Source organism: Lissotriton helveticus, chromosome 12 (genome assembly GCF_964261635.1).
Source record: "Lissotriton helveticus chromosome 12, aLisHel1.1, whole genome shotgun sequence".
NCBI classification, from domain to species: domain Eukaryota; kingdom Metazoa; phylum Chordata; class Amphibia; order Caudata; family Salamandridae; genus Lissotriton; species Lissotriton helveticus.
The window spans coordinates 808345709-808359405 of NC_136073.1; the positions used below are offsets into that span (position 1 = coordinate 808345709).

The 13697-nt window shown below is 45.7% G+C and overlaps 2 protein-coding genes across 3 annotated transcripts in view; one reads left to right on the top strand and one right to left on the bottom strand.

Moving 5' to 3' along the window:
- Positions 1-2245, bottom strand: part of DAP3 (death associated protein 3) — a 104109-nt gene extending 101864 nt beyond the window's left edge. The window contains exon 1 of the mRNA XM_078670711.1: positions 2227-2245. The gene's annotated coding sequence lies outside the window, so the exon portion shown is untranslated. The remainder of the gene's footprint in view (positions 1-2226) is intronic.
- ASH1L (ASH1 like histone lysine methyltransferase) overlaps positions 366-13697 on the top strand; it is a 709056-nt gene continuing 695724 nt past the window's right edge. For both annotated transcript variants that reach the window (XM_078670708.1, XM_078670709.1), the window contains exon 1: positions 366-501. The gene's annotated coding sequence lies outside the window, so the exon portion shown is untranslated. The remainder of the gene's footprint in view (positions 502-13697) is intronic.

Genomic DNA, 13697 nt, shown 5'->3' on the forward strand with positions numbered 1-13697 from the left:
CTTTAAATTTAGAAGTTTACAGCCTGATGTACCAGGCACAGAGGAAGGACTAAGCTCGCCTTAGTGCTTTCGCCTACGTCCTTGTTTTGCCAGCTCTTGAGTCCGCACGGTGGCGCTGCGGAGTGAAGCTGCTGGGGCCGCGGGGTATTGTGGGCTCCGCTTGCGCTGCTCAGGCTCGCGCTGGCTGAAGGATGGGGGCGCGAGGGCAGCAGCTGGGTTCGGGCTCGCGCGCCACCGCTTCGCTGCCTCTGTGACGTGTGCGGAGCGTGTCGTGCAACGAAGCTTTGCGGGCCTGGCGCCTGTCGGACTTCCCGGTGGCGCGCGGGACTGGGAGCGTGAACGGCAACAAGACACCCGCCGCGGGCGGGGGGGCGGAGGAGGGGCCGCGGGGCCGCCTGGCCGGGCTCCCGGGACTCCCGAGGGCCGGGACCCCTCGCCGCCATCTTGTGATATTATTATCAGAGTCGAGAGGAGGGGCTGGGCCTGGAGCAGCAGAGCACGGTGAGCTGGGGAGAGGTCGAAGGGGAGGGGTGCGTGTTATTCGGAGTTCTCCCACCATGCCCTTCCCTGCAGTCCAGCAGACAGCCTGAAAGCCCAAATGTCACCTGACAGCCACCCTGTTACTCGACAGCACCTTGTGATACACCTGCCACCTTTCTGTGTGCGTCATCTGACTACCACCCTGCTACTGGGTCGGCTGGTCCATTGGCAGCTCATGTTTTCCCTTTTCTTACTTCACGGCCGTCTAGTATACGACCTCATACTGGTGTCACTATGCATGTGGGCCACCTGCTCCCTCGCCTCCCTGCATGACAAGCTCCCTGTGCTTGGTGCACCACCCTTAAACGCCAGTGTCGCTCTGCTTTTGACCTGCAAGCTAGCTTCATCATAACAACCCCCTGCCAACCACATGCCTCTTGAAAGCTCTCTGTGCCTATGTTTATTTGGGCTGCCGTTTCTACTTTAATTATGATAAACTCGTATCTGTCAACAACAGTGCCACCTGTCACCATTGCGGTAATCAAAATATGACGTACCACCCTATCACACATCTATCTACCAGTTCCCCTAGTGCTTGAACTTGGAAAATAGAAGTGCAGATAACCAATGCCAGGGTACCAGCTGTCTTGCGAGATGCGGCGGTACTCGCCACTTAAAAGTTGCACCACTGCTTAGAAGTGCCGGTACTCTCCCTCTCAAAATGAAGTGCAGTTCCTCTGTACCTGAGGAAAAATACCTCCTTTTTAAAGCCCTGCCCTTTGAACTACGTCTCGCACGCTGCCCTTGCAAATCCACTTGAACAACTATGAGTAAGCTAACGGTCCAATATCACTTGCTTGGATTCATAAAGAATCTAACATGCCCTTCCCTCGTGGAACGACCTCCATCACTAGCAGTCATCAGCTACCCCTTCCCAATAGCACCTACTGCTTGTGTGTTTCTAAGCACTTTTGGCTCCCTGTCTCTGTTCCTCATGCGCCCCCGCCCCCTTTATGTTGTCACCACGTGTACCGGACACTCCCCCTTCCACCTCTTCCTTTACCGTAAGCTCTCCTGCCCATCCTTTTCCTGCGTGTCGACCCCTGTCCCCGAAGTGTACCGCCGGTTGCTCATCTGCCCCCTGACCTCCACCCATAACTACAAATGTGCTAAGGGCACGCCGCTTCAATTTCTTCCTCTGGATGACCTTTGTCCCTTAACGCAGTTTGATCACCACTGTGTCTTGGTGACCCATTATTTACATTTCGGCCTCCAAACATCCCTTTACGGTGTTTCGATTGTTTATCCACAGTTCTTATTTTCTTAGTAGACGTAGCCCCGCACCTTGTAGTAGCCCCCCCCCCCCGCCATCGCCACACTTGCCTCCTGCTAAGCAGTCAGCACCTCTAACTTGTCGGCAGGGTTGTCTCTGGAGCGGGGGCACCACGATGTGCCACAGGGTCGTGATGCTGTTTACGATGATGCTCTCCCACCCATTTACGCTCTTCACTCTACTCTCCCCCCTTTACTCTGGTGATCCGTGCGAAGCCTTATATTGTGGAGTTCTGGAACTGTATTCCTATATGCATGGGGGTGTTTTTACTTCGTTACGGCTAGAAATTAACGTTTTTGAGTTTAGTGCGACACGGTGGGCCTCTACAAGCACTTGTTCGAATTGTCACCCCTGGGTGCATGCTACTTATCCGGTCCATATCCGGCATTCTGCCGAAAAGCCACGACGGTCACCTGTCCCTCTATGATTTCAAGCCCGTGTGCCTGTCAGCTCGCGGTCTCTGGGGGCTGCCAGAGGTTGGTGCTGACTCCGAGTCGTGTCTTCACCAGGCTCCGATGCTCTGGATTGGGCCTCGGTCCCGCCCCTTGGCAGTGTCAACACTGCACAGATACCGAGCCGAGTCTCCAGGGGGAGGAGGGGAAACGGAGAAGGTAAACAAGCGCTCCAGCTGCCCTCGTCCCCTCCCTCACAGTCAGGCGCTATCCTCTAAGCGTCGTGTAAATACACCGATGGCCTTCTGTCCGACCCCCGAGGGTCAGTTTTCGACGTCCCAAGGCTCATTCCGCCGTTTGGTGCTTGTTGTCGCCGAAGCAAGCACATCTCATCCATTGGGGCTGCCGCCTCTGTATCCTCAGCGCGGGCTGCGCTTGTTTTGATTGGTGCTCACACCCCTTCTACTTGTAGTGAATGCAGGGCATTACGTAGTGCCAGCCTTCAGTGGCAGTACCCGTGAGTTCTGTGCGCTCGCAGCCCTTTAAACCGGTGGCTGAGGTCTAAACGCTGGAATCTAGTTTGTCACCAGCCTCACCGCCTGTGTTCTTTACCGTTCACCCCCAGTGAACGGGACTCTGCTCTCAACCGAGCCCATTTTTTTAGTGCAGTAACTTCTTTGCCTCCTGCAAATAATTTGCCAGCCTATTCCATATTCTTGAGCCTTGCTTTACACATCAGTCAGTCCTTTATTCTACTCGACACACAGTTCTATCAGTCCATGTCCTTAGAAACTCGTGTCAAGAGCCTCTCAGCTCCTCCACACATAACCTGTCTACTCGTTGTTACAGCTGATTGTTGAACACTACTCTCGCTTATGCTGTAAGTCTCGAACATTAAAGGGGCAGTGGTGCAAAGTTCATTATTTTGAAAAATGTATTCTTAAAATACCAGCATTGGCAAACAAAACTTTCAATCTTGTGAACAGCATCAAACCATATTTTTTGCATGTTTAAATATCTCCCGTAGGTCTTCATAACAGGGCGTGGGTTCTTACTTTAAGGCTTGCTCGTATGTCCAGATAGTTATTCACATTACATATTTATTCTGCTCCAAAATGCCTTGGGAATTGATGCCTTTGCTTTTGAATATCAAGTTGGTGGAAGGCATTTGCACGACTGTGTAATAGTTTTGTATATCATAAATAAAATATTTCACTTTTTGTGTACATTTGTATCTAATAAATAAAATATTTCACTATTTGTCTGCATATTACTTTCAGGTAGGCTCTGAATTGCCATTTGTCCGTAAAGTAATATGTTTAATCTTCATTATTTTAAATGTAAATACAGAAGGGCTGGTACTCACTGTTCAAAGTACCTATACACTCCTGAGAAGTGCAGTTCCTTTAACGAAATGTTCTGCAGCAGTGCTGGGACTCAGTACCTGCCCATTTAAAGCACTGCTTCACCTTATAACTGGCAGATAGCCAGTCTGTCATTTGCTTGTGGTGGGACGCTGGTTGTTGGTATGGCAGATGATGCAGAGTTAATTGGCTGCAAAGTTAAACTATGCTGCCACAGGGCAGGTGTACTCTGAGACCCACATTGAGGCTGTTACAGTAGTCATGAGCATGCTGGATTATTGTATTGTGCAGAGTGCAGTAAATTGCCATGGTTTGTACAGCCTTAAAGTGCGTACGGAATCCAAGCCTACTATACAGTTGTAGGGTATTAGCAGAGCAGAATGACCGCAATCTCTTAATATTCTATGTGGTTTGGATTCACATTGGTTAGGTTTAAGTCATGTTGGAATGTGGACGATAAGGTAGTAGATTATACTAATTTAAATGATGGATTGTATAAAAAATTTGCTTAACAATTTAATGGGCAGCAAATATCAGGAGTTCTGCAGATGGCAGCAAGCAGAATTCTTGATAGTTTGTTTGGAGCATTGTGGGCACTTGGCCAAGCAGGTTTCTTGTGGCATATGATGCTGCCAATTGTTGTATAGTAGGTGTTCTGACAACTAAGAGCTTGTGAGTAAAGAGTTGCCCTTTGATAGTGAGGCATAAGCAGAGTTATTGTAAAGTGTACAGTCACAGATCTCACAGGAAGTCATTTGGTTATGCTCCAGAAATTGATGCAAGTTGTTTTGTGTTAAATTGGCTGCTCTCCTTGTGGTGCTGGTACTTCAAGGGAAAGGAAACACAGAAGGCCGGATCAACCTGGAGGAGTGACATGTCTTTCATGGTGTTCTGTCATAATGGAAGTGCGGTTGCTCTGTAGCTCAACTCTATATGGGGTGTGCCTTTGTTGGAAACAATGTCTGTATTGAGAATAGAAGGGCATATAACAAGGAACAGTGGTTCCTGTGGACTATGTAATACAATATCTGGTAATGAGTAGGTCAATATCTCTGGAAGAGGAGATGTCGAACAGACTAGAACCATATACAACTGGATATTTGTCAATATTTGCATTTTATAGACAAATAGGTAATCAATTCAATCAACAGGAGTGCAGGGAGTACCAAGTGAACATAGAACCTAAAACTTAAGTTTGTGACACATAAGTAGGTTTAAAAAAATACAGCAAGCATTTGCAATGTAATAGGTCTCGCATTTGCTATTTATTTATGCGTTTGACAATCTGCAAGCTGTCAGGGACTGTCCGGGACTATGTGGGGAACATAGTCAGGGACTTGGACAAGGACTTGGAACTGGGTAGAAGACGTACACAGAAAGGAGGAGTACAGTGCTGCCCAGGATCATACAGGGAGTCAGAGGAGAAAAAGGGATCCAATGGGGAAGCCTGTACAAGTGAACAAGAGGGGTAAGACTCAGAAAGGAAGGGCACTCACAAGGCAATTTAGCATTCAGACTAACTACACCCAGGACGGACGTACAAGACATATATATATATATAATACAACATTAACAATAAAGGGGGGTGTGGGGTAAAGCACTCAGGAGCTCCACATGGTAAGACTGAAGCTCAGTAAGTTTCTTACCCGCAATTGCTGTTACAGATACTGACTGCAAATACCCACATGTAGGATATGCATGCAAAGGCAGGGTCTGTGGAGCTTATACCTATTGTGATGTTATAAATGTAACTCAAAGACAAAACTTACAGTGAACAAGAAACACCACCTAGGTAGTCAGCTGAGCCCATGGATCATGGCGATCAAACAGGAACGCGCAAGGCAGTAACAGCAAAGGGGTAGAACTAAACACAAGCACAATAGACAAGGAGCTAGCAAGGAGGAGTGCTTAACAGGAAAGGAAGGAAATGACAGGGCACACTTGGCAGAAAGCAGGTAACAAACATACAAGGTAACAGAAGTGAGACAGCAGAATAGAAAGGCAGCAAACTAGAACTGGAACCAAGGAAATGGGAAGCAAGGCAGGGACTGGAAACGGATACACAGAAGGGGAGGCTACAAGGGTATACTAGAATAGTGCAGGTTAAGGAATCAAGAAAACAAAGTAGCATAGAAGGCAGTGCTGGGGCAGGAACAATAAGTGAGCTAAGGCTCAGGAGTCAAGGCAGCACTGCAGGCAATACTAGTTCAGGAACAGGGAAATTACTAGAGCTTAGGAGTCAAGGTAGCGCTGCAGGCAATACTAGTTCAGGAACAGGGAAAATACTAGAGCTTAGGAGTCAAGGTAGCACTGCAGGCAATACTGGTTCAAGGAAACAGGACATAGCTACAGCTCAGGAAAGAAGGAGTCAAGAGAGCACTGCAAGCAGTGCAAATCAGGAACAAGAAATAGCTAAGCCCAGGAACAAAGAATAACTATAGCTCAGGAACTCAGAAAACAAGGTAGCACTGCAGGCAGTGCTAATTCAGGTACAGGGAATAGCTATAGCTCAGGAACTCAGGAAACAAGGTAGCACTGCAAGCAGTGCTAATTCAGGAGAAGTGAAACTGCTGCAGTACAGGAACAAGGAATAATAAGGCTATGGGGTCAGGGTAGCACTGCAGGCAGTGCTAATTCAGGAACAGGGAAAACAGCAGCAGGTCAGGAACAAGGCATAATGAAAGCTCAGGAAACAAGAATAGCAAAAGCTCAGGGAACTCGGGAGCCAAGGATTGGTCTCACCGGTAAACAGCTACAATGACCAACCTTTGCCTGAATGGAGCTGGGGCTTAAAAGAGCTCACAGTAATCACATGCAGCTGGTGTGAGCAGGCTAGAAGCAGCCAGCCACAGGTGAGCTGAATTCCTCCACCCATCCGTGGCCTGCAGGGGTGGAGACAAAGCAGTGAGCAGGGAATTCTGGGTAATGGAGTTTCACGCATGAGTAGGCTGGCTTTAAGTCTAAGCAGGCTGGCTTTCACAAAACCCGACATGGATTGAGAATGGATGTCAATTCCCAAATAGTGTCCAAATGGCTGGAAGTCAAGATATGCATCCAAGGGAGTGTCAGGAAGCATATTAGAACACTGGAGCGCCCCACAATTCGGCCCCCTGGTGGTGGGCACGAGGGCACAGAGAGCGAATCGTGATACAAGCTGTGCGTAAACAAGCACTTTGTACTTATAATCCTTGCTTATGAGAAGCAAGGCTGGCAGTCTCTTTTACTGCCAGCCTTGCTTCTTGTACGCAAGGATTATACGTACAAAGTGCGTGTTTATGCACCGCTTGCAGGTTTTTTAAACAAATGAATAAAAGGCATTGTCATTTACAATGCCAATAGCCCAAACTGTAATGCAAGACCTATTGCATTGCAAATGCTTGTTTTATGTGCTTTATTCTTAGTGATCTGCCCCAATTATAAGTGCACTTGTTCTTGGGGACTAGTACCTATTTTTTTCAACATCAGGTATTGACCTACAGCACGAGAGATAGAACGTTTGTAAAAGGAGTGAAGGAGAGTCTGAAACACAGAGGCACGAAGAGAAAACAGATAAAATCTAATTTTGATGAATGAGTAAAAGATTCAGCAGGTTGGAATAAAGACTAGGCAGCATTGAAACCAATCTTGTGGATGTCCGGAGTTAAATGTGAAGTCCACCCCAGTTTGCACTACTGAGTGAATGGTATGGAAGAACCATGCATAAACATTTCTGTGCGGTAATACCAAAGGCAACAGCCATTACATGTATAAAGACCCAACTTCTTCATGTCACGGGTGACTGATATACAAAATGCATCTACCTAAGACATGCGACAAGACGCAGCACCGTGTCATCTCAACCGGACACTTGTACAAACAGAAATACTGTAAATAGATAAACGGAGAATAAATGTCCATAAAGACTAACCAGAGTCTAAAGAAATCACCAAAAGTGTTAGAAAAATAGAAATGTGTCTCACCGACGCAAGTCGTGTTTATGAGCACCAAATCACAACAAGACAAACTTTATTCAAACTAAGTAAACCGAGCACACCCCGAGGCCAACCCGTGTAGTCGGGCAGTGTCCTGTCAGGATCAACAACACAATAAAGGAACAGTGCGGAGAAGTAGTGAATAAAATACGATGAGCGCTAAGGCGACAAGCCTTACTTACCTAAAGTTCGAGAGGAACGGTGAAATATGTGAATTCAACAACTAGTGTAAACACGAAGTTCAAGCGGCCGTTCCAAAAGTGGCAACGATGTAACCGAGGTTTGCGTACACGCGCATGCCTATTAACACAGAATAAATGCCGGTGTGCAGTCTCAAGTTCCCAATTAAAGGAACCATGTATGACCTGTACTATTAAAAAAGACTGAAGTGCTGATACACCCGTAGTACTACATAAAGTGATAAAGATGGTAGAAATGTGGAAGATGATAATGGAGATCGTGATGAACAAATGCGGCCCAGATATCAAGTGAGTAAGCAAACAAAGATTAGTGAAAAGACGCAAGTAGAGAAGGAGAATGAAAGATGAAAACAGAAGGAAACTGACAGAACAAATTAACAAGATCAGGAATACCCTCGGAAACAAGCTGTCTCTGTGGGAGTTGGTGACCCACTGAGAAGGAGCGAGAGAGCCACATGCGTGCGTTGTGCCTCACACACTGATACAATGCCTGAAACGCCAAGAGCAAAAGAGACTGTACACATCTCCTGTCTGGGCAGGCACGGCAAACAGGAGACAGGAAGGGAACAAACATGCCTCCCTTGCAATCAAAAGTGAGCATTTTTGACGCGCGTCAATGAAAAGCATGGGTGAAGCTTCTACCCCGCTTCCGAAGCAAAACCGACAACAATAGATCTCGCAAGCGGGCAGCTCATGCGCTGCGTCGCTAAGCGAGACCTAAAAACGACCACATTTTTTCTTTGATAAAGCACCATTCAGAACAATGGTAGGGGCTGAGAAATGGATCGTTTTGGGGTTGTCTATAGCGTTTCTACCCCACTTTCAGTAGTGGGTGTCTTCAGGACCTAGTATACGAGGACACCTAAAAGGATGATAATAAAGGGGTCAACTGTAAGTATGTCAAGGAAGGGAATTGACGAGAAAGCTATAAATGATAAAAAAATCTATAGTATTCTCGTCAATTTCCCCCCCTTGATTATCATGCTTTAGGTGTCCTCTTATACTAGGTCCTGAAAAGACCCCCCTACTGAAGGTGGGGTCGAAACGCTGTCGACACAACCCCCAAATGAACCATTTCTCAGCCCCTACCATTGTTCTAGATGGCTGTGCTTTATCAATGAAAAAATGTGGTTGGTTGTTTTTTTTTAAACCTACTTATTTGTCGCAGACTGTCCCAAATTTAAGGTTTAGGTTCTATTTTCACTTGGGAAACCCTGCACTCCTGTTGATTACCTATTTGTCTATAACATGCAAATATTGACAAATGTCTAGTTGTATATTGTTCTTGTCTGTTCGACATTTCCTCTTCCAGAAATATTGCCATTGAGCTAATCATTACCTGATATCGCCAATTTAGATGGTGGCATATTGGCTCAAATTGCAGCGCTGAAAGGTTTCATGCCCATTGGGACTCCATGTGAGGAATTCTTACCAGAGGTAGTGATATTTGGCATAAACATCTAAAAGACTAGTTCATCCTCATTCAACCAGAGTTGGTATTGTCAGCATGAAAAAACAAGGAGTGCAGTGGAGGTAAGCATAGAAAAGGAGGAAAGTAAAGAGGAGTAGCTGAGCTGGGAGAAGTATGAAAGAAACACGATTGATATGACAGTAGTGGAGGTGGACAAAGGATGGAGCGGGAGATTTTGGACAGAGGACGGTAGGCAAGATAATGAGTGGAGGGGGAAGGAGAGAATGGGGGAAGGCGAGAGAGAATTCAAGATAACAACAGAACGAGATATGTTTGATAGAGTATGGATGAGAGACTATATAGGTCTTGCCAACTGAGCTGCAGAACTGCTGCTAGCTGAGAATGGTGTGTTCATAAAAGGAACAAGAGCGTCCTTTAGCCTAGCAGTAATGTCAGGGTTGAGTCACTGCGGGAGAAAGGAGATAGTGGTAGTCCTGCCCACCCCACATAATGTGCTCTTGTAGCAGATGGAAGAGAAAGAAATAGATGGAGTGGTTGAAGGGGCGTTACTTGGAGAACCACATTAGAGAGGGTGAGAATTAAGCACATAAGGATGGGAGCGAGCGCAGACGCATATTCATTCTTACACCTTTCCATGTTAATGTGGATTGTTTACATGGTACTCATACAACAAGGGTAGGCTATGGTGTATTTAAACAGGATCTCCACACCTCAAGTTGGTTGACTGCTGAATTTATTGTTCTGTGTTTAAAGGTCCGACTGGGATTGTGGGAGGAGAGTCTAATAGGACAAGTACTTTGTCAGGCACACAACTTGTGTGATTAAAAAACTAATTGAGTCATGTCAATGGACTCTGTCCATACAACATGTAGCTTTGGTTTCCTCTACTCTGTGTAGTCTTCCCTAATCTGCTCCTAAGCAAACCATAGCATACAGATCTGGTCTCCCTGAACTTCTAAGCAGCAAATAACATATAGCCATTAGGAAGAAGCTGGTGTGTCCATTATCTCAAGGGTGTCGCTTGGCTTCAGCACCCAAAAAGCCCATTGAGTCAGATTTGCCTAACCTGTTCCCAAATGTAGTCCTTCCTCCCACCTAAACCGTGAGAGAACCATAGCAGTAACATCCATCACTGTCTCCCTAGTGCCTCCTCTATCAAAACTTTGCTTACACCTCAGGCTCTATGTTCTCAGAACAGCCTCCCTGATGTAGCCTTTAACCAACATGATTGACATGACTTCACAGGGATGACAGATCAGGGCTGCTGTTCTCACGTCAGGCAACCTCGTTTTAATGAGCCATATAGCCAGTAATTGAGATACGTACAATCAGACGAATTTCCGGAAATTTGACTCTCTATACCCCTATTACTGCTCCTTTACAGGGTAATACATAACATGAATTGGACAATGGTTACTCACTAACGAACATTATCTCTGTGCACTTATGCATATTTAGATATTCAGTAGTAGGGGGGCTGAAGAGTGAAAGCAAAGACACAAAATTGATGGACGGAATGCAGAACAAATGAAAACATTCACCCCCAGTCAAGAGATCTGGGTTAAATCCATCATTCTTTTGCTCACCATGCCACCCCAGTTTAGTCCTGGCCATATGCAAATCAGTCTTGACTCTGTGCCTCATGGCAACAGTCCAGCCCGAACTGCCAAGCCAGGTCCTCCCTGGACCGGAAACAAGCATCCTAGGACCGGTTTCAGGGTTTCACCCCTCATCAGCCAGGATAGCTTGATTCTAGTGGCTCTATGTTCTCTGAACACCCTCCCTGATGTAGCCTTTAAACAACATAATTGACATGACTTCCATGGGGTGACAGATCAGGGCTGCTGTTCTCACGTCAGGCAACCTCATTTTAATGAGCCATATGACCCGTAATTGAGATACGTACAATCAGACTAATTTCCTGAAATTTGACTCTGTATACCCCTATTACTGCTCCTATAGAGGGTAATACATAACATGAATTCGACAATGGTTATTCACTAACTAACATTATCTCTCTGCACTAATGCTCATGTAGATATTCAGTAGTAGGGGGGTTGAAGAGTGATATGAGGCATAGATCACAATGAAATCTGGGAGAAACATTTCCAGGTCACTTGGAGACATAAGTGACTCCGCAGCATAGATTGGGAGGTAAAGGCTAATATTTTTAATATTGAACTGTGAGAATCGGACTGTAGTGGTTCTAGAGGAGATACTTGATTCTCCACACCATCTCAAACTGACTGCATTCTGAGGCAAATAATTATGGGGATATAGAGGTAAACACATTTGCCAGGGAACAAATTAGGTTTGAACAACTTTGTAAAGTAGAAGGATTTAGTTTAGAACCATAAGCTTATGTACTAATATCCAGTGGTGCAGGGCCAACAGGCAGATGATGATTTGAGTGTGGAAATGAGACTGATGGAAACTTGAAGAAAATGCGTATCTAACAAAGATGATCAAGAGAAGCTGAATGAGGCAATGCTTATTGAAAAGTGTTCTAGAGGTAGAAAGGTAGATTGTGTAAAACCAGATGTAGGGTAATGTCCACAAGAAGAGGGAGGGTCAAGATTAAATTTGGCATAAGGAAAGTGAGGAGAGGTTTGAGGGAAACCAATTGAGAACTAAGCAGATAATGCAAGACCATTACTTTGGGTTGAATTGTTTAGTGTACCGAATATGGCAGAAAGGGTAATGGAGGAGAATAATAAACTAATAATGACAGTGTTGTCATACGAGACTTGAGATAACTCTGTAGAGTGCATGGAAGCAGGATTAGATATGGTGAATACACTTTTCAAGGAGAGATATTGAGTAATCCTAAGACCAACCTTTCTGCTGGAAGGACATTTGAGAGTATGGGGAATAAATGGCAAGACTGATCTTCTCATTTGGTTTGTTATTTTATCACACTAGTTTGTATATTTGTCAAGTCTAACACAAATCGTGCCATATTCTTACTAAGGTGCCGAATTCAAACCGAATTTTACCAAAATATTACAACTCAGTATACCAACTTAAATGGAAGTAAAAATTCACTGGAACCATGCCCACTAAGCGCATTAAAATTATTGTATGTCACTGCTTGTGCTCTTGTTCTGGTTAAATCCCTTTTGTTTTCAACTTGTACACATGAAAATAAATAGCATATAACCAGATATACGGTTCAGACTAGAGAAGTGAGCTTTTTTTTTCCTCGCCTTTGAGCGACGGGTTAGACTTCTTGACACTTACTGAGTCATGGCCACTCCTCACCGTCCCATCAGTATATGTAGTGAAGTGGTAATAATACAGTAGCAAGAACTACAGTGGATTTACAGTAGTGGGAATGGAGAGATAAAACAATTTAGATAGACAGTGAGGACACTGGAAAAGAGACAAAGATTTATCTCTTCATGGATTGAAGAATTTTGCTGTTTTAGTTTTACGTATCTTAATTAGAAGATTTGTAAACTTATGTAATCTGTATCAACATGGTTTATCAAACTTGCTTCTTGTCCGTTGACCTGTGTTAATTTGTATTTTTAGGTTTTGCCTAGCAAAATGCGTACGAAGTACGCATACGCTAGCAAAATCTTATGTCTTACAGTGGGGAACAGGGACTCGCCCCCTGCTCCCATTGACTAGCTCCATAAATGGAGGCTAGCCATTGGGAGAAGGCTCTGTCCGTCAATCTCGGACCAGATTCGGGGGCGTTCCCGAGAATTTTTCCCTTTTGGCTACGTCACGCTACGTCAGCCGAAAGCCGATTCTCGGGAACGCCCCCGAATCTGGTCCGGCATTGACGGCACCCAGAAGACGTCCATTGCTTTTCGTGACAAGACAAGCACTGCAGCGCTTCTGTTTGGCAAGTCCCGGCAGGAAAGAGCAAGATGCATGAACGTATGAGGCTGTCATGTTAAATGTGAGACCTAGGCTGGAAACATGCTTTCTTCCGAACATGATGTCGAGCCCAGCTAGATCGGTTCTCTGTAATGCAACATGTGACAAGCTGCTTCATGGCGCTTTTGTGTGCTCGTCGGAGTTATGTATCGTGTATTATCAGCATGTTTATAGCACTTTCTGCCACTTGTATGACTGCATAGTGCTTACTCCATGTGCCTCTTTGCAGACAGCCTCAATGTGCTTTTCTCTGGTAGAGGAGTTGTTTGGTGTACCTTACGCTCCCGGAAGGCAGCTGCTTCAAGGCGCTTGCCACTTGTGTTGGACTGGTGCTGAGTGCCATATATGTGAGAATGGCTGAGTGAACATAGCAGGGAAAGATGCAGCAGAAGAGGGTTGGGGCAGCAGGGTGAAAGGTACAGGATGGGGCGGGGGGACGCACAGGATAGCGCGGAGAGGAGTTACAGGCAGCGCGAGGAAAGCTGCGTGATGTGAGAAAGGGAGAAGGCGTGCGTTTTCAGAAATGGATGGGGCTGCTGTTGAGTCCTGAACATTTCTCGATCGTTTCCCCCTCCACTGTTCCTCTTTTGAAAACCTATCGAAGATCTCTTGTACAGCACCTAGAAGCCACGGGCGT